The 24,412-nt window shown below is 44.1% G+C and overlaps 1 long non-coding RNA gene across 45 annotated transcripts in view; it reads right to left on the bottom strand.

Annotated features, from left to right (window-relative positions):
• The window catches only part of LOC307181360, a 968,012-nt gene that overhangs the window by 209,528 nt on the left and 734,072 nt on the right, over positions 1-24,412 (bottom strand). The gene's annotated exons all lie outside the window — the stretch shown is intronic.

Here is a 24,412-nt window from a genome sequence, read left to right as displayed (position 1 = left end):
CCATTACACGGGTCTCAACTCTCCAGGTTTAAGGTATTCTTCCTTCAGCTAAAACATGCATGTGGAACCCAAGTATGATCAACCATGTGAACGGGAGACGTGTTCAAATATGTCTCAGTTTTCCTCCCCTGGTACTCGGGTTCAACATTCCAGACGCTTTACTAACACTCTCCCCACTTGGAGAGTCAGCGCCTTTAACCTCCTGTTTGGCCCAGTTTGCAATTTCTGCGGAAGATGAACAGGAATAGCGAGAACCAATGAGAGGCTAGCTGGAGGTGTCTGGACGGGCAAATTTAACTCTCATTTCCCACCAGGAAGAGGAAATATCCAAAGGCTCAGCGTGCCATACCGGAACCAGATTAGGGCCTGAAGCCATCCTGCGGTGTTGCGGCCAGCTCAAAAGAAAGCGAGTTGAAGAAAGGAGCTCAGGGGCACTGTAATTCACAAACCTGCAGAGTTATAAATGACAGCTATCGTCCAAAAATAGACTGAAGTAAGGCTGCCAAGAGGACTTGAAAGCGGGGCAGAATTGCAGGAAACCGATTTCAGGAGGTAGACTGGAATTGCATTGAAAGCATAGGAAAAGAGGCAGAACGTCTACAATGATGCACTTGGCCAAAAAGGGCATATGCGTTTTTTCCTGAATATATTCAGGAAAAAACGCATACGCCCTTTTTGGCCAACCAAGCAAGCTTGCAAAGGAAATCTGCACTACAATGAAGTCTCACTTCCCCCCGGTCAAAAGGGCCATCTGAAAAAAGTGTAAAATCCAGAAAGGCAGGACAGGCCATGGAGAACTGGGAGCCTTGTTATGCTGATGGGCGGGATGTAAATTGCCAACAACCACTCGGGAGACGTGTATGGTGTTTCCTGAAACATCTAAAAAACAAAGCAACAGAACCTAGGGCACTTCCACTTATGGTCCTATAGCTTAGGGAAATTAAAATCAAAAAGACACAGCCACCCCAAAGTTTGGAACGGCTCTGTTTACAAGAACCTCGTTTACAGTACAAGTTCAACATCGCAGAAAGTGAAAAATGGATAAAGAAGTTGTGGTATTTACTTACAAAGCAATATCACTCAGCAATGAAATCTGTGTCATCAGGCCCTTAGCAGCACAATGAGTGGATTCAGGTATGATGATTCTAACTGAAGTAAGTCACACAGAAAAAGAAACATCATAAGATATCAGTAATACACGGAATGTAAACTTGGCTACACAGGAACTGAATTACAGAAGAACAGGGCCTCAAATTTAGAAAACCAACTTATGCTTGCTTAAGGGTAAAGGTGAGTTGGGGTGCTGCATAAAACCAGAGATTGAAATGAGCACAGATAAAGTTCCTTAAGTCAAATATGGAATAGACAAGAGCTACTCCTTGCTCAACAAAATGGACTCAACACTGCATATTAAACGCCTAAGAATGTACCTGACTAGTAAGTATCTTAAAACCTATGGATTGCTATGTCTCCGAAAGAGAATCAAGCATGTGTACAGGGGCATAAACGCAGCAGTGATAGGATTGGAGAGGTTCGGTGAGCAAATGAAGACCCTTTGAAGTCATATTGCATGTTACCCATTACACGGGTCTTAACTCTCCAGGTTTAAGGTATTCTTCCTTCAGCTAAAACATGCATGTGGAACCCAGAGTATGATCAACAATGTGAACGGGAGACGTGTTCAAATATGTCTCAGTTTTCCTCCCCTGGTACTCAGGTGCAACATTCCAGATGCTTTACTAACACTCTCCCCACTTGGAGAGTCAGCGCCTTTAACCTCCTGTTTGGCACAGTTTGCAATTTCTGCGGAAGATGAACAGGAATAGCGAGAACCAATGAGAGGCTAGCTGGAGGTGTCTGGACGGGCAAATTTAACTCTCATTTTCCAACAGGAAGAGGAAATAACCAAAGGCTCAGCGTGCCGTACCGGAACCAGATTAGGGCCTGAAGCCATCCTGCGGTGTTGCGGCCAGCTCAAAAGAAACCGAGTTGAAGAAAGGAGCTCAGGGGCACTGTAATTCACAAACCTGCAGAGTTATAAATGACAGCTATCGTCCAAAAATAGACTGAAGTAAGGCTGCCAAGAGGACTTGAAAGCGGGGCAGAATTGCAGGAAATCGATTTCAGGAGGTAGACTGGAATTGCATTGAAAGCATAGGAAAAGAGGCAGAACGTCCACAATGATGCACTTGGCCAAAAAGGGCGTATGCGTTTTTTCCTGAATATATTCAGGAAAAAACGCATACGCCCTTTTTGGCCAACCAAGCAAGCTTGCAAAGGAAATCTGCACTACAATGAAGTCTCACTTCCCCCCGGTCAAAAGGGCCATCTGAAAAAAGTGTAAAATCCAGAAAGGCAGGACAGGCCATGGAGAACTGGGAGCCTTGTTATGCTGATGGGCGGGATGTAAATTGCCAACAACCACTCGGGAGAAGTGTATGGTATTTCCTGAAACATCTAAAAAACAAAGCAACAGAACCTAGGGCACTTCCACTTATGGTCCTATAGCTTAGGGAAATTAAAATCAAAAAGACACAGCCACCCCAAAGTTTGGGACGCCTCCGTTTACAAGAACCTCGTTTACCGTACAAGTTCAATATCACAGAAAGTGAAAAATGGATAAAGAACTTGAGGTACTTACGTACAATGCAGTATCACTCAGCAATGAAATCTATGTCATCAGGCCCTTAGCAGCATAATGAGTGGATTCAGGTATGATGATTCTAACTAAAATAAGTCACACAGAAAAAGAAACATCATAAGATATCACTAATACACGGAATGTAAACTTGGCTACACAGGAACTGAATTACAGAACAGAACAGGGTCTCAAATTTAGAAAACCAACTTATGCTTGCTTAAGGGTAAAGGTGAGTTGGGGTGCTGCATAAAACCAGAGATTGAAATGAGCACAGATAAAGTTCCTTAAGTCAAATATGGAATAGACAAGAGCTACTCCTTGCTCAACGAAATGGACTCAACACCGCATATTAAACGCCTAAGAATGTACCTGACTAGTAAGTATCTTAAAACCTATGGATTGCTATGTCTCCGAAAGAGAATCAAGCATGTGTACAGGGGCATAAACGCAGCAGTGATAGGATTGGAGAGGTTCGGTGAGCAAACGAAGACCCTTTGAAGTCATATTGCATGGTACCCATTACACGGGTCTTAACTCTCCAGGTTTAAGGTATTCTTCCTTCAGCTAAAACATGCATGTGGAACCCAAGTATGATTAACCATGTGAACAGGAGACGTGTTCAAATATGTCTCAGTTTTCCTCCCCTGGTACTCGGGTGCAACATTCCAGACGCTTTACTAACACTCTCCCCACTTGGAGAGTCAGTCCCTTTAACCTCCTGTTTCACACAGTTTGCAATTTCTGTGGAAGATGAACAGGAATAGCGAGAACCAATGAGAGACTAGCTGGAGGTGTCTGGACGGGCAAATTTAACTCTCATTTCCCACCAGGAAGAGGAATTAACCAAAGGCTCAGCGTGCCGTGCCGGAACCAGATTAGGGCCTGAAGCCATCCTGCGGTGTTGCGGCCAGCTCACAAGAAAGCGAGTTGAAGAAAGGAGCTCAGGGGCACTGTAATTCACAAACCTGCAGAGTCATAAATGACAGCTATCGTCCAAAAATAGACTGAAGTAAGGCTGCCAAGAGGACTTGAAAGCGGGGCAGAATTGCAGGAAACCGATTTCAGGAGGTAGACTGGAATTGCATTGAAAGCATAGGAAAAGAGGCAGAACGTCCACAATGATGCACTTGGCCAAAAAGGGCGTATGCGTTTTTTCCTGAATATATTCAGGAAAAAACGCATACGCCCTTTTTGGCCAACCAAGCAAGCTTGCAAAGGAAATCTGCACTACAATGAAGTCTCACTTCCCCCCGGTCAAAAGGGCCATCTGAAAAAAGTGTAAAATCCAGAAAGGCAACAGGCCATTGAGAACTGGGAGCCTTGTTATGCTGATGGGCGGGATGTAAATTGCCAACAGACACTTGGGAGAAGTGTATGGTGTTTCCTGAAACATTGAAAAAACAAAGCAACAGAGCCTAGGGCACTTCCACTTATGGTCCTATAACTTAGGGAAATTAAAATCAAAAAGACACAGCCACCCCAAAGTTTGGAACGGCTCTTTTACAAGAACCTCGTTTACAGTACAAGTTCAACATCGCAGAATGTGAAAAATGGATAAAGTTGTGGTATTCACTTACAAAGCAATATCACTCAGCAATGAAATCTATGTCATCAGGCCCTTAGCAGCACAATGAGTGGATTCAGGTATGATGATTCTAACTGAAATAAGTCACACAGAAAAAGAAACATCATAAGATATCAGTAATACACGGAATGGAAACTTGGCTACACAGGAACTGAATTACAGAACAGAACAGGGTCTCAAATTTAGAAAAACAACTTATGCTTGCTTAAGGGTAAAGGTGAGTTGGGGTGCTGCATAAAACCAGAGATTGAAATGAGCACAGATAAAGTTCCTTAAGCCAAATATGGAATAGACAAGAGCTACTCCTTGCTCAACGAAATGGACTCAACACCGCATATTAAACGCCTAAGAATGTAGCTGACTTGTAAGTATCTTAAAACCTATGGATTGCTATGTCTCCGAAAGAGAATCAAGCATGTGTACAGGGGCATAAACGCAGCAGTGATAGGATTGGAGAGGTTCGGTGAGCAAATGAAGACCCTTTGAAGTCATATTGCATGGTACCCATTCCACGGGTTTCAACTACCCAGGTTTAAGGTATTCTTCCTTCAGCTAAAACATGCATGTGGAACCTAGAGTATGATCAACCATGTGATCGGGAGACGTGTTCAAATATGTCTCACTTTTCCTCCCCTGGTACTCGGGTGCAACATTCCAGACGCTTTACTAACACTCTCCCCACTTGGAGAGTCAGTCCCTTTAACCTCCTGTTTGGCCCAGTTTGCAATTTCTGCGGAAGATGAACAGGAATAGCGAGAACCAATGAGAGACTAGCTGGAGGTGTGTGGACGGGCAAATTTAACTCTCATTTCCCACCAGGAAGAGGAAATAACCAAAGGCTCAGCGTGCCATGCCGGAACCAGATTAGGGCCTGAAGCCATCCTGCGGTGTTGCGGCCAGGTCACAAGAAAGCGAGTTGAAGAAAGGAGCTCAGGGGCACTGTAATTCACAAACCTGCAGAGTTATAAATGACAGCTATCGTCCAAAAATAGACTGAAGTAAGGCTGCCAAGAGGACTTGAAAGCGGGGCAGAATTGCAGGAAACCGATTTCAGGAGGTAGACTGGAATTGCATTGAAAGCATAGGAAAAGAGGCAGAACGTCCACAATGATGCACTTGGCCAAAAAGGGCGTATGCGTTTTTTCCTGAATATATTCAGGAAAAAACGCATACGCCCTTTTTGGCCAACCAAGCAAGCTTGCAAAGGAAATCTGCACTACAATGAAGTCTCACTTCCCCCCGGTCAAAAGGGCCATCTGAAAAAAGTGTAAAATCCAGAAAGGCAGGACAGGCCATGGAGAACTGGGAGCCTTGTTATGCTGATGGGCGGGACGTAAATTGCCAACAACCACTCGGGAGAAGTGTATAGTGTTTCCAGAAACATCTAAAAAACAAAGCAACAGAGCCTAGGGCACTTTCACTTATGGTCCTATACCTTAGGGAAATTAAATCAAAAAGACACAGCCACCCCAAAGTTTGGGACGCCTCCGTTTACAAGAACCTCGTTTACCGTACAAGTTCAATATCACAGAAAGTGAAAAATGGATAAAGAACTTGTGGTACTTACGTACAATGCAGTATCACTCAGCAATGAAATCTATGTCATCAGGCCCGTAGCAGCACAATGAGTGGATTCAGGTACCATGATTCTAACTGAAATAAGTCACACAGAAAAGGAAACATCATAAGATATCACTAATACACGGAATGTAAACTTGGCTACACAGGAACTGCATTCCAAAACAGAACAGGGTCTCAAATTTAGAAAACCAACTTATGCTTGCTTAAGGGGAAAGGTGAGTTGGGGTGCTGCATAAAACCAGAGATTGAAATGAGCACAGATAAAGTTCCTTAAGCCAAATATGGAATAGACAAGAGCTACTCCTTGCTCAACGAAATGGACTCAACACCCCATATTAAACGCCAAAGAATGTACCTGACTAGTAAGTATCTTAAAACCTATGGATTGCTATGTCTCCAAAAGAGAATCAAGCGTGTGTACAGGGGCTTAAACGCAGCAGTGATAGGATTGGAGAGGTTCGGTGAGCAAATGAAGACCCTTTGAAGTCATATTGCATGGTACCCATTCCACGGGTCTCAACTCTCCAGGTTTAAGGTATTCTTCCTTCAGCTAAAACATGCATGTGGAACCCAGTGTATGATCAACCATGTGAACGGGAGACGTGTTCAAATATGTCTCAGTTTTCCTCCCCTGGTACTCAGGTGCAACATTCCAGACGCTTTACTAACACTCTCCCCACTTGGAGAGTCAGTCCCTTTAACCTCCTGTTTGGCCCAGTTTGCAATTTCTGCGGAAGATGAACAGGAATAGCGAGAACCAATGAGAGACTAGCTGGAGGTGTCTGAACGGGCAAATTTAACTCTCATTTCCCACCGGGAAGAGGAATTAACCAAAGGCTCAGCATGCCGGGCCGGAAACAGATTAGGGCCTGAAGCCATCCTGCGGTGTTGCGGCCAGGTCACAAGAAAGCGAGTTGAAGAAAGGAGCTCAGGGGCACTGTAATTCACAAACCTGCAGAGTTATAAATGACAGCTATCGTCCAAAAATAGACTGAAGTAAGGCTGCCAAGAGGACTTGAAAGCGGGGCAGAATTGCAGGAAACCGATTTCAGGAGGTAGACTGGAATTGCATTGAAAGCATAGGAAAAGAGGCAGAACGTCCACAATGATGCACTTGGCCAAAAAGGGCGTATGCGTTTTTTCCTGAATATATTCAGGAAAAAACGCATACGCCCTTTTTGGCCAACCAAGCAAGCTTGCAAAGGAAATCTGCACTACAATGAAGTCTCACTTCCCCCCGGTCAAAAGGGCCATCTGAAAAAAGTGTAAAATCCAGAAAGGCAGGACAGGCCATGGAGAACTGGGAGCCTTGTTATGCTGATGGGCGGGATGTAAATTGCCAACAACCACTCGGGAGAAGTGTATGGTGTTTCCTGAAACATCTAAAAAACAAAGCAACAGAGCCTAGGGCACTTCCACTTATGGTCCTATAGCTTAGGGAAATTAAAATCAAAAAGACACAGCCACCCCAAAGTTTGGGACGCCTCTGTTTACAAGAACCTCGTTTACAGTACAAGTTCAACATCGCAGAAAGTGAAAAATGGATAAAGAAGTTGTGGTATTTACTTACAAAGCAATATCACTCAGCAATGAAATCTGTGTCATCAGGCCCTTAGCAGCACAATGAGTGGATTCAGGTATGATGATTCTAACTGAAATAAGTCACACAGAAAAAGAAACATCATAAGATATCACTAATACACGGAATGTAAACTTGGCTACACAGGAACTGCATTCCAAAACAGAAGAGGGTCTCAAATTTAGAAAACCAACTTATGCTTGCTTAAGGGTAAAGGTGAGTTGGGGTGCTGCATAAAACCAGAGATTGAAATGAGCACAGATAAAGTTCCTTAAGTCAAATATGGAATAGACAAGAGCTACTCCTTGCTCAACGAAATGGACTCAACACCGCATATTAAACGCCTAAGAATGTACCTGACTAGTAAGTATCGTAAAACCGATGGATTCCTATGTCTCCAAAAGAGAATCAAGCGTGTGTACAGGGGCATAAACGCAGCAGTGATAGGATTGGAGAGGTTCGGTGAGCAAATGAAGACCCTTTGAAGTCATATTGCATGGTACCCATTACACGGGTCTCAACTCTCCAGGTTTAAGGTATTCTTCCTTCAGCTAAAACATGCATGTGGAACCCAAGTATGATCAACCATGTGAACGGGAGACGTGTTCAAATATGTCTCAGTTTTCCTCCCCTGGTACTCAGGTGCAACATTCCAGACGCTTTACTAACACTCTCCCCACTTGGAGAGTCAGCGCCTTTAACCTCCTGTTTGGCTCAGTTTGCAATTTCTGCGGAAGATGAACAGGAATAGCGAGAACCAATGAGAGGCTAGCTGGAGGTTTCTGGACGGGCAAATTTAACTCTCATTTCCCACCAGGAAGAGGAAATAAGCAAAGGCTCAGTGTGCCGTGCCGGAACCAGATTAGGGCCTGAAGCCATCCTGCGGTGTTGCGGCCAGCTCAAAAGAAAGCGAGTTGAAGAAAGGAGCTCAGGGGAACTGTAATTCACAAACCTGCAGAGTTATAAATGACAGCTATCGTCCAAAAATATACTGAAGTAAGGCTGCCAAGAGGACTTGAAAGCGGGGCAGAATTGCAGGAAACCGATTTCAGGAGGTAGACTGGAATTGCATTGAAAGCATAGGAAAAGAGGCAGAACGTCCACAATGATGCACTTGGCCAAAAAGGGCGTATGCGTTTTTTCCTGAATATATTCAGGAAAAAACGCATACGCCCTTTTTGGCCAACCAAGCAAGCTTGCAAAGGAAATCTGCACTACAATGAAGTCTCACCTCCCCCCGGTCAAAAGGGCCATCTGAAAAAAGTGTAAAATCCAGAAAGGCAGGACAGGCCATGGAGAACTGGGAGCCTTGTTATGCTGATGGGCGGGATGTAAATTGCCAACAACCACTCGGGAGAAGTGTATGGTGTTTCCTGAAACATCTAAAAAACAAAGCAACAGAGCCTAGGGCACTTCCACTTATGGTCCTATAGCTTAGGGAAATTAAAATCAAAAAGACACAGCCACCCCAATGTTTGGGACGCCTCTGTTTACAAGAACCTCGTTTACAGTACAAGTTCAACATCGCAGAAAGTGAAAAATGGATAAAGAAGTTGTGGTATTTACTTACAAAGCAATATCACTCAGCAATGAAATCTGTGTCATCAGGCCCTTAGCAGCACAATGAGTGGATTCAGGTATGATGATTCTAACTGAAATAAGTCACACAGAAAAAGAAACATCATAAGATATCAGTAATACACGGAATGGAAACTTGGCTACACAGGAACTGAATTACAGAACAGAACAGGGTCTCAAATTTAGAAAACCAACTTATGCTTGCTTAAGGGGAAAGGTGAGTTGGGGTGCTGCATAAAACCAGAGATTGAAATGAGCACAGATAAAGTTCCTTAAGCCAAATATGGAATAGACAAGAGCTACTCCTTGCTCAACGAAATGGACTCAACACCGCATATTAAACGTCTAAGAATGTACCTGACTAGTAAGTATCTTAAAACCTATGGATTGCTATGTCTCCAAAAGAGAATGAAGCATGTGTACAGGGGCATAAACGCAGCAGTGATAGGATTGGAGAGGTTCGGTGAGCAAATGAAGACCCTTTGAAGTCATATTGCATGGTACCCATTCCACGGGTCTTAACTCTCCAGGTTTAAGGTATTCTTCCTTCAGCTAAAACATGCATGTGGAACCCAAGTATGATCAACCATGTGAACGGGAGACGTGTTCAAATATGTCTCAGTTTTCCTCCCCTGGTACTCGGGTGCAACATTCCAGACGCTTTACTAACACTCTCCCCACTTGGAGAGTCAGTCCCTTTAACCTCCTGTTTGGCCCAGTTTGCAATTTCTGCGGAAGATGAACAGGAATAGCGAGAACCAATGAGAGACTAGCTGGAGGTGTCTGGACGGGCAAATTTAACTCTCATTTCCCACCAGGAAGAGGAATTAACCAAAGGCTCAGCGTGCCGTGCCGCAACAAGATTAGGGCCTGAAGCCATCCTGCGGTGTTGCGGCCAGCTCACAAGAAAGCGAGTTGAAGAAAGGAGCTCAGGGGCACTGTAATTCACAAACCTGCAGAGTTATAAATGACAGCTATCGTCCAAAAATAGACTGAAGTAAGGCTGCCAAGAGGACTTGAAAGCGGGGCAGAATTGCAGGAAACCGATTTCAGGAGGTAGACTGGAATTGCATTGAAAGCAGAGGAAAAGAGGCAGAACGTCCACAATGATGCACTTGGCCAAAAAGGGCGTATGCGTTTTTTCCTGAATATATTCAGGAAAAAACGCATACGCCCTTTTTGGCCAACCAAGCAAGCTTGCAAAGGAAATCTGCACTACAATGAAGTCTCACTTCCCCCCGGTCAAAAGGGCCATCTGAAAAAAGTGTAAAATCCAGAAAGGCAGGACAGGCCATGGAGAACTGGGAGCCTTGTTATGCTGATGGGCGGGACGTAAATTGCCAACAACCACTCGGGAGAAGTGTATAGTGTTTCCAGAAACATCTAAAAAACAAAGCAACAGAGCCTAGGGCACTTTCACTTATGGTCCTATACCTTAGGGAAATTAAATCAAAAAGACACAGCCACCCCAAAGTTTGGGACGCCTCCGTTTACAAGAACCTCGTTTACCGTACAAGTTCAATATCACAGAAAGTGAAAAATGGATAAAGAACTTGTGGTACTTACGTACAATGCAGTATCACTCAGCAATGAAATCTATGTCATCAGGCCCGTAGCAGCACAATGAGTGGATTCAGGTACCATGATTCTAACTGAAATAAGTCACACAGAAAAGGAAACATCATAAGATATCACTAATACACGGAATGTAAACTTGGCTACACAGGAACTGCATTCCAAAACAGAACAGGGTCTCAAATTTAGAAAACCAACTTATGCTTGCTTAAGGGGAAAGGTGAGTTGGGGTGCTGCATAAAACCAGAGATTGAAATGAGCACAGATAAAGTTCCTTAAGCCAAATATGGAATAGACAAGAGCTACTCCTTGCTCAACGAAATGGACTCAACACCCCATATTAAACGCCAAAGAATGTACCTGACTAGTAAGTATCTTAAAACCTATGGATTGCTATGTCTCCAAAAGAGAATCAAGCGTGTGTACAGGGGCTTAAACGCAGCAGTGATAGGATTGGAGAGGTTCGGTGAGCAAATGAAGACCCTTTGAAGTCATATTGCATGGTACCCATTCCACGGGTCTCAACTCTCCAGGTTTAAGGTATTCTTCCTTCAGCTAAAACATGCATGTGGAACCCAGTGTATGATCAACCATGTGAACGGGAGACGTGTTCAAATATGTCTCAGTTTTCCTCCCCTGGTACTCAGGTGCAACATTCCAGACGCTTTACTAACACTCTCCCCACTTGGAGAGTCAGTCCCTTTAACCTCCTGTTTGGCCCAGTTTGCAATTTCTGCGGAAGATGAACAGGAATAGCGAGAACCAATGAGAGACTAGCTGGAGGTGTCTGAACGGGCAAATTTAACTCTCATTTCCCACCGGGAAGAGGAATTAACCAAAGGCTCAGCATGCCGGGCCGGAAACAGATTAGGGCCTGAAGCCATCCTGCGGTGTTGCGGCCAGGTCACAAGAAAGCGAGTTGAAGAAAGGAGCTCAGGGGCACTGTAATTCACAAACCTGCAGAGTTATAAATGACAGCTATCGTCCAAAAATAGACTGAAGTAAGGCTGCCAAGAGGACTTGAAAGCGGGGCAGAATTGCAGGAAACCGATTTCAGGAGGTAGACTGGAATTGCATTGAAAGCATAGGAAAAGAGGCAGAACGTCCACAATGATGCACTTGGCCAAAAAGGGCGTATGCGTTTTTTCCTGAATATATTCAGGAAAAAACGCATACGCCCTTTTTGGCCAACCAAGCAAGCTTGCAAAGGAAATCTGCACTACAATGAAGTCTCACTTCCCCCCGGTCAAAAGGGCCATCTGAAAAAAGTGTAAAATCCAGAAAGGCAGGACAGGCCATGGAGAACTGGGAGCCTTGTTATGCTGATGGGCGGGATGTAAATTGCCAACAACCACTGGGGAGAAGTGTATGGTGTTTCCTGAAACATCTAAAAAACAAAGCAACAGAGCCTAGGGCACTTCCACTTATGGTCCTATAGCTTAGGGAAATTAAAATCAAAAAGACACAGCCACCCCAAAGTTTGGGACGCCTCTGTTTACAAGAACCTCGTTTACAGTACAAGTTCAACATCGCAGAAAGTGAAAAATGGATAAAGAAGTTGTGGTATTTACTTACAAAGCAATATCACTCAGCAATGAAATCTGTGTCATCAGGCCCTTAGCAGCACAATGAGTGGATTCAGGTATGATGATTCTAACTGAAATAAGTCACACAGAAAAAGAAACATCATAAGATATCACTAATACACGGAATGTAAACTTGGCTACACAGGAACTGCATTCCAAAACAGAAGAGGGTCTCAAATTTAGAAAACCAACTTATGCTTGCTTAAGGGTAAAGGTGAGTTGGGGTGCTGCATAAAACCAGAGATTGAAATGAGCACAGATAAAGTTCCTTAAGTCAAATATGGAATAGACAAGAGCTACTCCTTGCTCAACGAAATGGACTCAACACCGCATATTAAACGCCTAAGAATGTACCTGACTAGTAAGTATCGTAAAACCGATGGATTCCTATGTCTCCAAAAGAGAATCAAGCGTGTGTACAGGGGCATAAACGCAGCAGTGATAGGATTGGAGAGGTTCGGTGAGCAAATGAAGACCCTTTGAAGTCATATTGCATGGTACCCATTACACGGGTCTCAACTCTCCAGGTTTAAGGTATTCTTCCTTCAGCTAAAACATGCATGTGGAACCCAAGTATGATCAACCATGTGAACGGGAGACGTGTTCAAATATGTCTCAGTTTTCCTCCCCTGGTACTCAGGTGCAACATTCCAGACGCTTTACTAACACTCTCCCCACTTGGAGAGTCAGCGCCTTTAACCTCCTGTTTGGCTCAGTTTGCAATTTCTGCGGAAGATGAACAGGAATAGCGAGAACCAATGAGAGGCTAGCTGGAGGTTTCTGGACGGGCAAATTTAACTCTCATTTCCCACCAGGAAGAGGAAATAAGCAAAGGCTCAGTGTGCCGTGCCGGAACCAGATTAGGGCCTGAAGCCATCCTGCGGTGTTGCGGCCAGCTCAAAAGAAAGCGAGTTGAAGAAAGGAGCTCAGGGGAACTGTAATTCACAAACCTGCAGAGTTATAAATGACAGCTATCGTCCAAAAATATACTGAAGTAAGGCTGCCAAGAGGACTTGAAAGCGGGGCAGAATTGCAGGAAACCGATTTCAGGAGGTAGACTGGAATTGCATTGAAAGCATAGGAAAAGAGGCAGAACGTCCACAATGATGCACTTGGCCAAAAAGGGCGTATGCGTTTTTTCCTGAATATATTCAGGAAAAAACGCATACGCCCTTTTTGGCCAACCAAGCAAGCTTGCAAAGGAAATCTGCACTACAATGAAGTCTCACCTCCCCCCGGTCAAAAGGGCCATCTGAAAAAAGTGTAAAATCCAGAAAGGCAGGACAGGCCATGGAGAACTGGGAGCCTTGTTATGCTGATGGGCGGGATGTAAATTGCCAACAACCACTCGGGAGAAGTGTATGGTGTTTCCTGAAACATCTAAAAAACAAAGCAACAGAGCCTAGGGCACTTCCACTTATGGTCCTATAGCTTAGGGAAATTAAAATCAAAAAGACACAGCCACCCCAATGTTTGGGACGCCTCTGTTTACAAGAACCTCGTTTACAGTACAAGTTCAACATCGCAGAAAGTGAAAAATGGATAAAGAAGTTGTGGTATTTACTTACAAAGCAATATCACTCAGCAATGAAATCTGTGTCATCAGGCCCTTAGCAGCACAATGAGTGGATTCAGGTATGATGATTCTAACTGAAATAAGTCACACAGAAAAAGAAACATCATAAGATATCAGTAATACACGGAATGGAAACTTGGCTACACAGGAACTGAATTACAGAACAGAACAGGGTCTCAAATTTAGAAAACCAACTTATGCTTGCTTAAGGGGAAAGGTGAGTTGGGGTGCTGCATAAAACCAGAGATTGAAATGAGCACAGATAAAGTTCCTTAAGCCAAATATGGAATAGACAAGAGCTACTCCTTGCTCAACGAAATGGACTCAACACCGCATATTAAACGTCTAAGAATGTACCTGACTAGTAAGTATCTTAAAACCTATGGATTGCTATGTCTCCAAAAGAGAATGAAGCATGTGTACAGGGGCATAAACGCAGCAGTGATAGGATTGGAGAGGTTCGGTGAGCAAATGAAGACCCTTTGAAGTCATATTGCATGGTACCCATTCCACGGGTCTTAACTCTCCAGGTTTAAGGTATTCTTCCTTCAGCTAAAACATGCATGTGGAACCCAAGTATGATCAACCATGTGAACGGGAGACGTGTTCAAATATGTCTCAGTTTTCCTCCCCTGGTACTCGGGTGCAACATTCCAGACGCTTTACTAACACTCTCCCCACTTGGAGAGTCAGTCCCTTTAACCTCCTGTTTGGCCCAGTTTGCAATTTCTGCGGAAGATGAACAGGAATAGCGAGAACCAATGAGAGACTAGCTGGAGGTGTCTGGACGGGCAAATTTAACTCTCATTTCCCACCAGGAAGAGGAATTAACCAAAGGCTCAGCGTGCCGTGCCGCAACAAGATTAGGGCCTGAAGCCATCCTGCGGTGTTGCGGCCAGCTCACAAGAAAGCGAGTTGAAGAAAGGAGCTCAGGGGCACTGTAATTCACAAACCTGCAGAGTTATAAATGACAGCTATCGTCCAAAAATAGACTGAAGTAAGGCTGCCAAGAGGACTTGAAAGCGGGGCAGAATTGCAGGAAACCGATTTCAGGAGGTAGACTGGAATTGCATTGAAAGCAGAGGAAAAGAGGCAGAACGTCCACAATGATGCACTTGGCCAAAAAGGGCGTATGCGTTTTTTCCTGAATATATTCAGGAAAAAACGCATACGCCCTTTTTGGCCAACCAAGCAAGCTTGCAAAGGAAATCTGCACTACAATGAAGTCTCACTTCCCCCCGGTCAAAAGGGCCATCTGAAAAAAGTGTAAAATCCAGAAAGGCAGGACAGGCCATGGAGAACTGGGAGCCTTGTTATGCTGATGGGCGGGATGTAAATTGCCAACAACCACTCGGGAGAAGTGTATGGTGTTTCCTGAAACATCTAAAAAACAAAGCAACAGAACCTAGGGCACTTCCACTTATGGTCCTATAGCTTAGGGAAATTAAAATCAAAAAGACACAGCCACCCCAAAGTTTGGAACGGCTCTGTTTACAAGAACCTCGTTTACAGTACAAGTTCAACATCGCAGAAAGTGAAAAATGGATAAAGAAGTTGTGGTATTTACTTACAAAGCAATATCACTCAGCAATGAAATCTGTGTCATCAGGCCCTTAGCATCACAATGAGTGGATTCAGGTATGATGATTCTAACTGAAGTAAGTCACACAGAAAAAGAAACATCATAAGATATCAGTAATACACGGAATGGAAACTTGGCTACACAGGAACTGAATTACAGAACAGAACAGGGTCTCAAATTTAGAAAACCAACTTATGCTTGCTTAAGGGTAAAGGTGAGTTGGGGTGCTGCATAAAACCAGAGATTGAAATGAGCACAGATAAAGTTCCTTAAGCCAAATATGGAATAGACAAGAGCTACTCCTTGCTCAACGAAATGGACTCAACACCGCATATTAAACGCCTAAGAATGTACCTGACTAGTAAGTATCTTAAAAGCTATGGATTGCTAAGTCTCCGAAAGAGAATCAAGCATGTGTACAGGGGCATAAAAGCAGCAGTGATAGGATTGGAGAGGTTCGGTGAGCAAATGAAGACCCTTTGAAGTCATATTGCATGGTACCCATTCCACGGGTCTTAACTCTCCAGGTTTAAGGTATTCTTCCTTCAGCTAAAACATGCATGTGGAACCCAAGTATGATCAACCATGTGAACGGGAGACGTGTTCAAATGTGTCTCAGTTTTCCTCCCCTGTTACTCGGGTGCAACATTCCAGACGCTTTACTAACACTCTCCCCACTTGGAGAGTCAGCGCCTTTAACCTCCTGTTTGGCCCAGTTTGCAATTTCTGCGGAAGATGAACAGGAATAGCGAGAACCAATGAGAGACTAGCTGGAGGTGTCTGGACGGGCAAATTTAACTCTCATTTCCCACCAGGAAGAGGAAATAACCAAAGGCTCAGCGTGCCGTGCCGGAACCAGATTAGGGCCTGAAGCCATCCTGCGGTGTTGCGGCCAGGTCACAAGAAAGCAAGTTGAAGAAAGGAGCTCAGGGGCACTGTAATTCACAAACCTGCAGAGTTATAAATGAGAGCTATCGTCCAAAAATAGACTGAAGTAAGGCTGCCAAGAGGACTTGAAAGAGGGGCAGAATTGCAGGAAACCGATTTCAGGAGTTAGACTGGTATTGCATTGAAAGCATAGGAAAAGAGGCAGAACGTCCACAATGATGCACTTCGCCAAAAAGGGCGTATGCGTTTTTTCCTGAATATATTCAGGAAAAAACGCATACGCCCTTTTTGGCCAACCAAGCAAGCTTGCAAAGGAAATCTGCACTACAATGAAGTCTCACTTCCCCCCGGTCAAAAGGGCCATCTGAAAAAAGTGTAAAATCCAGAAAGGCAGGACAGGCCATGGAGAACTGGGAGCCTTGATATGCTGATGGGCGGGATGTAAATTGCCAACAGACACTCGGGAGAAGTGTATGGTGTTTCCTGAAACATCTAAAAAACAAAGCAACAGAGCCTAGGGCACTGCCACTTATGGTCCTATAGCTTAGGGAAATTAAAATAAAAAAGACACAGCCACCCCAAAGTTTGGGACGCCTCTGTTTACAAGAACCTCGTTTACCGTACAAGTTCAATATCACAGAAAGTGAAAAATGGATAAAGAACTTGTGGTACTTACGTACAATGCAGTATCACTCAGCAATGAAATCTATGTCATCAGGCCCGTAGCAGCATAATGAGTGGATTCAGGTACGATGATTCTAACTGAAATAAGTCACACAGAAAAAGAAACATCATAAGATATCACTAATACACGGAATGTAAACTTGGCTACACAGGAACTGCATTCCAAAACAGAAGAGGGTCTCAAATTTAGAAAACCAACTTATGCTTGCTTAAGGGTAAAGGAGAGTTGGGGTGCTGCATAAAACCAGAGATTGAAATGAGCACAGATAAAGTTCCTTAAGTCAAATATGGAATAGACAAGAGCTACTCCTTGCTCAACGAAATGGACTCAACACCGCATATTAAACGCCTAAGAATGTACCTGACTAGTAAGTATCGTAAAACCTATGGATTGCTATGTCTCCAAAAGAGAATCAAGCGTGTGTACAGGGGCATAAACGCAGCAGTGATAGGATTGGAGAGGTTCGGTGAGCAAATGAAGACCCTTTGAAGTCATATTGCATGGGACCCATTCCACGGGTCTCAACTCTCCAGGTTTAAGGTATTCTTCCTTCAGCTAAAACATGCATGTGGAACCCAAGTATGATCAACCATGTGTACGGGAGACGTGTTCAAATATGTCTCACTTTTCCTCCCCTGGTACTCAGGTGCAACATTCCAGACGCTTTACTAACACTCTCCCCACTTGGAGAGTCAGCGCCTTTAACCTCCTGTTTGGCTCAGTTTGCAATTTCTGCGGAAGATGAACAGGAATAGCGAGAACCAATGAGAGGCTAGCTGGAGGTGTCTGGACGGGCAAATTTAACTCTCATTTCCCACCAGGAAGAGGAATTAACCAAAGGCTCAGCGTGCCGTGCCGGAACCAGATTAGGGCCTGAAGACATCCTGCGGTGTTGCGGCCAGCTCAAAAGAAAGCGAGTTGAAGAAAGGAGCTCAGGGGCACTGTAATTCACAAACCTGCAGAGTTATAAATGACAGCTATCGTCCAAAAATAGACTGAAGTAAGGCTGCCAAGAGGACTTGAAAGCGGGGCAGAATTGCAGGAAACCGATTTCAGGAGGTAGACTGGAATTGCATTGAAAGCATAGGAAAAGAGGCAGAACGTCCACAATGATGCACTTGGCCAAAAAGGGCGTATGCGTTTTTTCCTGAATATATTCAGGAAAAAACGCATACGCCCTTTTTGGCCAACCAAGCAAGCTTGCAAAGGAAATCTGCACTACAATGAAGTCTCACTTCCCCCCGGTCAAAAGGGCCATCTGAAAAAAGTGTAAAATCCAGAAAGGCAGGACAGGCCATGGAGAACTGGGAGCCTTGTTATGCTGATGGGCGGGATGTAAATTGCCAACAACCACTCGGGAGAAGTGTATGGTGTTTCCTGAAACATCTAAAAAACAAAGCAACAGAGCCTAGGGCACTTCCACTTATGGTCCTATAGCTTAGGGAAATTAAAATCAAAAAGACACAGCCACCCCAAAGTTTGGGATGCCTCTGTTTACAAGAACCTCGTTTACAGTACAAGTTCAACATCGCAGAAAGTGAAAAATGGATAAAGAACTTGTGGTACTTACGTACAATGCAGTATCACTCAGCAATGAAATCTATGTCATCAGGCCCGTAGCAGCATAATGAGTAGATTCAGGTACGATGATTCTAACTGAAATAAGTCACACAGAAAAAGAAACATCATAAGATATCACTAATACACGGAATGTAAACGTGGCTACACAGGAACTGAATTCCAAAACAGAACAGGTTCTCAAATTTAGAAAACCAACTTATGCTTGCTTAAGGGGAAAGGTGAGTTGGGGTGCTGCATAAAACCAGAGATTGAAATGAGCACAGATAAAGTTCCTTAAGCCAAATATGGAATAGACAAGAGCTACTCCTTGCTCAACGAAATGGACTCAACACCGCATATTAAACGCCTAAGAATGTACCTGACTAGTAAGTATCTTAAAACCTATCGATTGCTACGTCTCCGAAAGAGAATCAAGCATGTGTACAGGGGCATAAACGCAGCAGTGATAGGATTGGAGAGGTTCGGTGAGCAAATGAAGACCCTTTGAAGTCATATTGCATGGTACCCATTACACGGGTCTCAACTCTCCAGGTTTAAGGTATTCTTCCTTCAGCTAAAACATGCATGTGGAACCCAAGTATGATCAACCATGTGAACGGGAGACGTGTTCAAATATGTCTCAGTTTTCCTCCCCTGGTACTCGGGTGCAACATTCCAGATGCTTTACTAACACTCTCCCCACTTGGAGAGTCAGCGCCTTTAACCTCCTGTTTGGCCCAGTTTGCAATTTCTGCGGAAGATGAACAGGAATAGCGAGAACCAATGAGAGACTAGCTGGAGGTGTCTGGACGGGCAAATTTAACTCTCATTTCCCACCAGGAAGAGGAAATAACCAAAGGCTCAGCGTGCCGTGCCGGAACCAGATTAGGGCCTGAAGCCATCCTGCGGTGTTGCGGCCAGCTCACAAGAAAGCGAGTTGAAGAAAGGAGCTCAGGGGCACTGTAATTCACAAACCTGCAGAGTTATAAATGACAGCTATCGTCCAAAAATAGACTGAAGTAAGGCTGCCAAGAGGACTTGAAAGCGGGGCAGAATTGCAGGAAACCGATTTCAGGAGGTAGACTGGAATTGCATTGAAAGCATAGGAAAAGAGGCAGAACGTCCACAATGATGCACTTGGCCAAAAAGGGCGTATGCGTTTTTTCCTGAATATATTCAGGAAAAAACGCATACGCCCTTTTTGGCCAACCAAGCAAGCTTGCAAAGGAAATCTGCACTACAATGAAGTCTCACTTCCCCCCGGTCAAAAGGGCCATCTGAAAAAAGTGTAAAATCCAGAAAGGCAGGACAGGCCATGGAGAACTGGGAGCCTTGTTATGCTGATGGGTGGGATGTAAATTGCGAACAACCACTCGGGAGAAGTGTATGGTGTTTCCTGAAACATCTAAAAAACAAAGCAACAGAGCCTAGGGCACTTCCACTTATGGTCCTATAGCTTAGGGAAATTAAAATCAAAAAGACACAGCCACACCAAAGTTTGGAACGGCTCTGTTTACAAGAACCTCGTTTACAGTACAAGTTCAACATCGCAGAAAGTGAAAAATGGATAAAGAAGTTGTGGTATTTACTTACAAAGCAATAACACTCAGCAATGAAATCTGTGTCATCAGGCCCTTAGCAGCACAATGAGTGGATTCAGGTATGATGATTCTAACTGAAATAAGTCACACAGAAAAAGAAACATCGTAAGATATCAGTAATACACGGAATGTAAACTTGGCTACACAGGAACTGAATTACAGAACAGAACAGGGTCTCAAATTTAGAAAACCAACTTATTCTTGCTTAAGGGGAAAGGTGAGTTGGGGTGCTGCATAAAACCAGAGATTGAAATGAGCACAGATAAAGTTCCTTAAGCCAAATATGGAATAGACAAGAGCTACTCCTTGCTCAACGAAATGGACTCAACACCGCATATTAAACGCCTAAGAATGTACCTGACTTGTAAGTATCTTAAAACCTATGGATTGCTATGTCTCCGAAAGAGAATCAAGCATGTGTACAGGGGCATAAACGCAGCAGTGATAGGATTGGAGAGGTTCGGTGAGCAAATGAAGACCCTTTGAAGTCATATTGCATGGTACCCATTCCAAGGGTTTCAACTACCCAGGTTTAAGGTATTCTTCCTTCAGCTAAAACATGCATGTGGAACCTAGAGTATGATCAACCATGTGATCGGGAGACGTGTTCAAATATGTCTCAGTTTTCCTCCCCTGGTACTCGGGTGCAACATTCCAGACGCTTTACTAACACTCTCCCCACTTGGAGAGTCAGTCCCTTTAACCTCCTGTTTGGCCCAGTTTGCAATTTCTGCGGAAGATGAACAGGAATAGCGAGAACCAATGAGAGGCTAGCTGGAGGTGTCTGGACGGGCAAATTTAACTCTCATTTCCCACCAGGAAGAGGAATTAACCAAAGGCTCAGCATGCCGGGCCGGAACCAGATTAGGGCCTGAAGCCATGCTGCGGTGTTGCGGCCAGGTCACAAGAAAGCGAGTTGAAGAAAGGAGCTCAGGGGCACTGTAATTCACAAACCTGCAGAGTTATAAATGACAGCTATCGTCCAAAAATAGACTGAAGTAAGGCTGCCAAGAGGACTTGAAAGCGGGGCAGAATTGCAGGAAACCGATTTCAGGAGGTAGACTGAAATTGCATTGAAAGCATAGGAAAAGAGGCAGAACGTCCACAATGATGCACTTGGCCAAAAAGGGCGTATGCGTTTTTTCCTGAATATATTCAGGAAAAAACGCATACGCCCTTTTTGGCCAACCAAGCAAGCTTGCAAAGGAAATCTGCACTACAATGAAGTCTCACTTCCCCCCGGTCAAAAGGGCCATCTGAAAAAAGTGTAAAATCCAGAAAGGCAGGACAGGCCATGGAGAACTGGGAGCCTTGTTATGCTGATGGGCGGGATGTAAATTGCCAACAGACACTTGGGAGAAGTGTATGGTGTTTCCTGAAACATCTAAAAAACAAAGCAACAGAGCCTAGGGCACTGCCACTTATGGTCCTATAGCTTAGGGAAATTAAAATCAAAAAGACACAGCCACCCCAAAGTTTGGGACGACGCTGTTTACAAGAACCTCGTTTACAGTACAAGTTCAACATCGCAGAAAGTGAAAAATGGATAAAGAAGTTGTGGTATTTACTTACAAAGCAATATCATTCAGCAATGAAATCTATGTCATCAGGCCCTTAGCATCACAATGAGTGGATTCAGGTATGATGATTCTAACTGAAATAAGTCACACAGAAAAAGAAACATCATAAGATATTAGTAATACACGGAATGTAATCTTGGCTACACAGGAACTGAATTACAGAACAGAACAGGGTCTCAAATTTAGAAAACCAACTTATGCTTGCTTAAGGGGAAAGGTGAGTTGGGGTGCTGCATAAAACCAGAGATTGAAATGAGCACAGATAAAGTTCCTTAAGTCAAATATGGAATAGACAAGAGCTACTCCTTGCTCAACGAAATGGACTCAACACCGCATATTAAACGCCTAAGAATGTACCTGACTAGTAAGTATCGTAAAACCTATGGATTGCTATGTCTCTGAAAGAGAATCAAGCATGTGTACAGGGGCATAAACGCAGCAGTGATAGGATTGGAGAGGTTCGGTGAGCAAATAAAGACCCTTTGAAGTCATATTGCATGGTACCCATTCCACGGGTCTCAACTCTCCAGGTTTAAGGTATTCTTCCTTCAGCTAAAACATGCATGTGGAACCCAAGTATGATCAACCATGTGAACGGGAGACGTGTTCAAATATGTCTCAGTTTTCCTCCCCTGGTACTCGGGTGCAACATTCCAGACGCTTTACTAACACTCTCCCCACTTGGAGAGTCAGCGCCTTTAACCTCCTGTTTGGCCCAGTTTGCAATTTCTGCGGAAGATGAACAGGAATAGCGAGAACCAATGAGAGGCTAGCTGGAGGTGTCTGGACGGGCAAATTTAACTCTCATTTCCCACCAGGAAGAGGAAATAACCAAAGGCTCAGCGTGCCGTACCGGAACCAGATTAGGGCCTGAAGCCATCCTGCGGTGTTGCGGCCAGCTCAAAAGAAAGCGAGTTGAAGAAAGGAGCTCAGGGGCACTGTAATTCACAAACCTGCAGAGTTATAAATGACAGCTATCGTCCAAAAATAGACTGAAGTAAGGCTGCCAAGAGGACTTGAAAGCGGGGCAGAATTGCAGGAAACCGATTTCAGGAGGTAGACTGGAATTGCATTGAAAGCATAGGAAAAGAGGCAGAACGTCCACAATGATGCACTTGGCCAAAAAGGGCGTATGCGTTTTTTCCTGAATATATTCAGGAAAAAACGCATACGCCCTTTTTGGCCAACCAAGCAAGCTTGCAAAGGAAATCTGCACTACAATGAAGTCTCACTTCCCCCCGGTCAAAAGGGTCATCTGAAAAAAGTGTAAAATCCAGAAAGGCAGGACAGGCCATGGAGAACTGGGAGCCTTGTTATGCTGATGGGCGGGATGTAAATTGCCAACAACCACTCGGGAGAAGTGTATGGTGTTTCCTGAAACATCTAAAAAACAAAGCAACAGAGCCTAGGGCACTTCCACTTATGGTCCTATAGCTTAGGGAAATTAAAATCAAAAAGACACAGCCACCCCAAAGTTTGGAACGGCTCTGTTTACAAGAACCTCGTTTACAGTACAAGTTCAACATCGCAGAAAGTGAAAAATGGATAAAGAAGTTGTGGTATTTACTTACAAAGCAATATCACTCAGCAATGAAATCTGTGTCATCAGGCCCTTAGCAGCACAATGAGTAGATTCAGGTATGATGATTCTAACTGAAGTAAGTCACACAGAAAAAGAAACATCATAAGATATCAGTAATACACAGAATGTAAACTTGGCTACACAGGAACTGAATTACAGAACAGAACAGGGTCTCAAATTTAGAAAACCAACTTATGCTTGCTTAAGGGTAAAGGTGAGTTGGGGTGCTGCATAAAACCAGAGATTGAAATGAGCACAGATAAAGTTCCTTAAGTCAAATATGGAATAGACAAGAGCTACTCCTTGCTCAACGAAATGGACTCAACACCGCATATTAAACGCCTAAGAATGTACCTGACTAGTAAGTATCTTAAAACCTATGGATTGCTATGTCTCCAAAAGAGAATCAAGCATGTGTACAGGGGCATAAACGCAGCAGTGATAGGATTGGAGAGGTTCGGTGAGCAAATGAAGACCCTTTGAAGTCATATTGCATGGTACCCATTCCACGGGTCTTAACTCTCCAGGTTTAAGGTATTCTTCCTTCAGCTAAAACATGCATGTGGAACCCAAGTATGATCAACCATGTGAACGGGAGACGTGTTCAAATGTGTCTCAGTTTTCCTCCCCTGGTACTCGGGTGCAACATTCCAGACGCTTTACTAACACTCTCCCCACTTGGAGAGTCAGCGCCTTTAACCTCCTGTTTGGCCCAGTTTGCAATTTCTGCGGAAGATGAACAGGAATAGCGAGAACCAATGAGAGACTAGCTGGAGGTGTCTGGACGGGCAAATTTAACTCTCATTTCCCACCAGGAAGAGGAAATAACCAAAGGCTCAGCGTGCCGTGCCGGAACCAGATTAGGGCCTGAAGCCATCCTGCGGTGTTGCGGCCAGGTCACAAGAAAGCAAGTTGAAGAAAGGAGCTCAGGGGCACTGTAATTCACAAACCTGCAGAGTTATAAATGACAGCTATCGTCCAAAAATAGACTGAAGTAAGGCTGCCAAGAGGACTTGAAAGAGGGGCAGAATTGCAGGAAACCGATTTCAGGAGGTAGACTGGAATTGCATTGAAAGCATAGGAAAAGAGGCAGAACGTCCACAATGATGCACTTGGCCAAAAAGGGCGTATGCGTTTTTTCCTGAATATATTCAGGAAAAAACGCATACGCCCTTTTTGGCCAACCAAGCAAGCTTGCAAAGGAAATCTGCACTACAATGAAGTCTCACTTCC

Source organism: Stenella coeruleoalba, assembly GCF_951394435.1.
Source record: "Stenella coeruleoalba genome assembly, contig: scaffold_118, whole genome shotgun sequence".
NCBI classification, from domain to species: Eukaryota; Metazoa; Chordata; class Mammalia; order Artiodactyla; family Delphinidae; genus Stenella; species Stenella coeruleoalba.
Note: the sequence above shows the minus strand (reverse complement) of the source record. Positions and strands in the feature narration are given on the sequence as shown.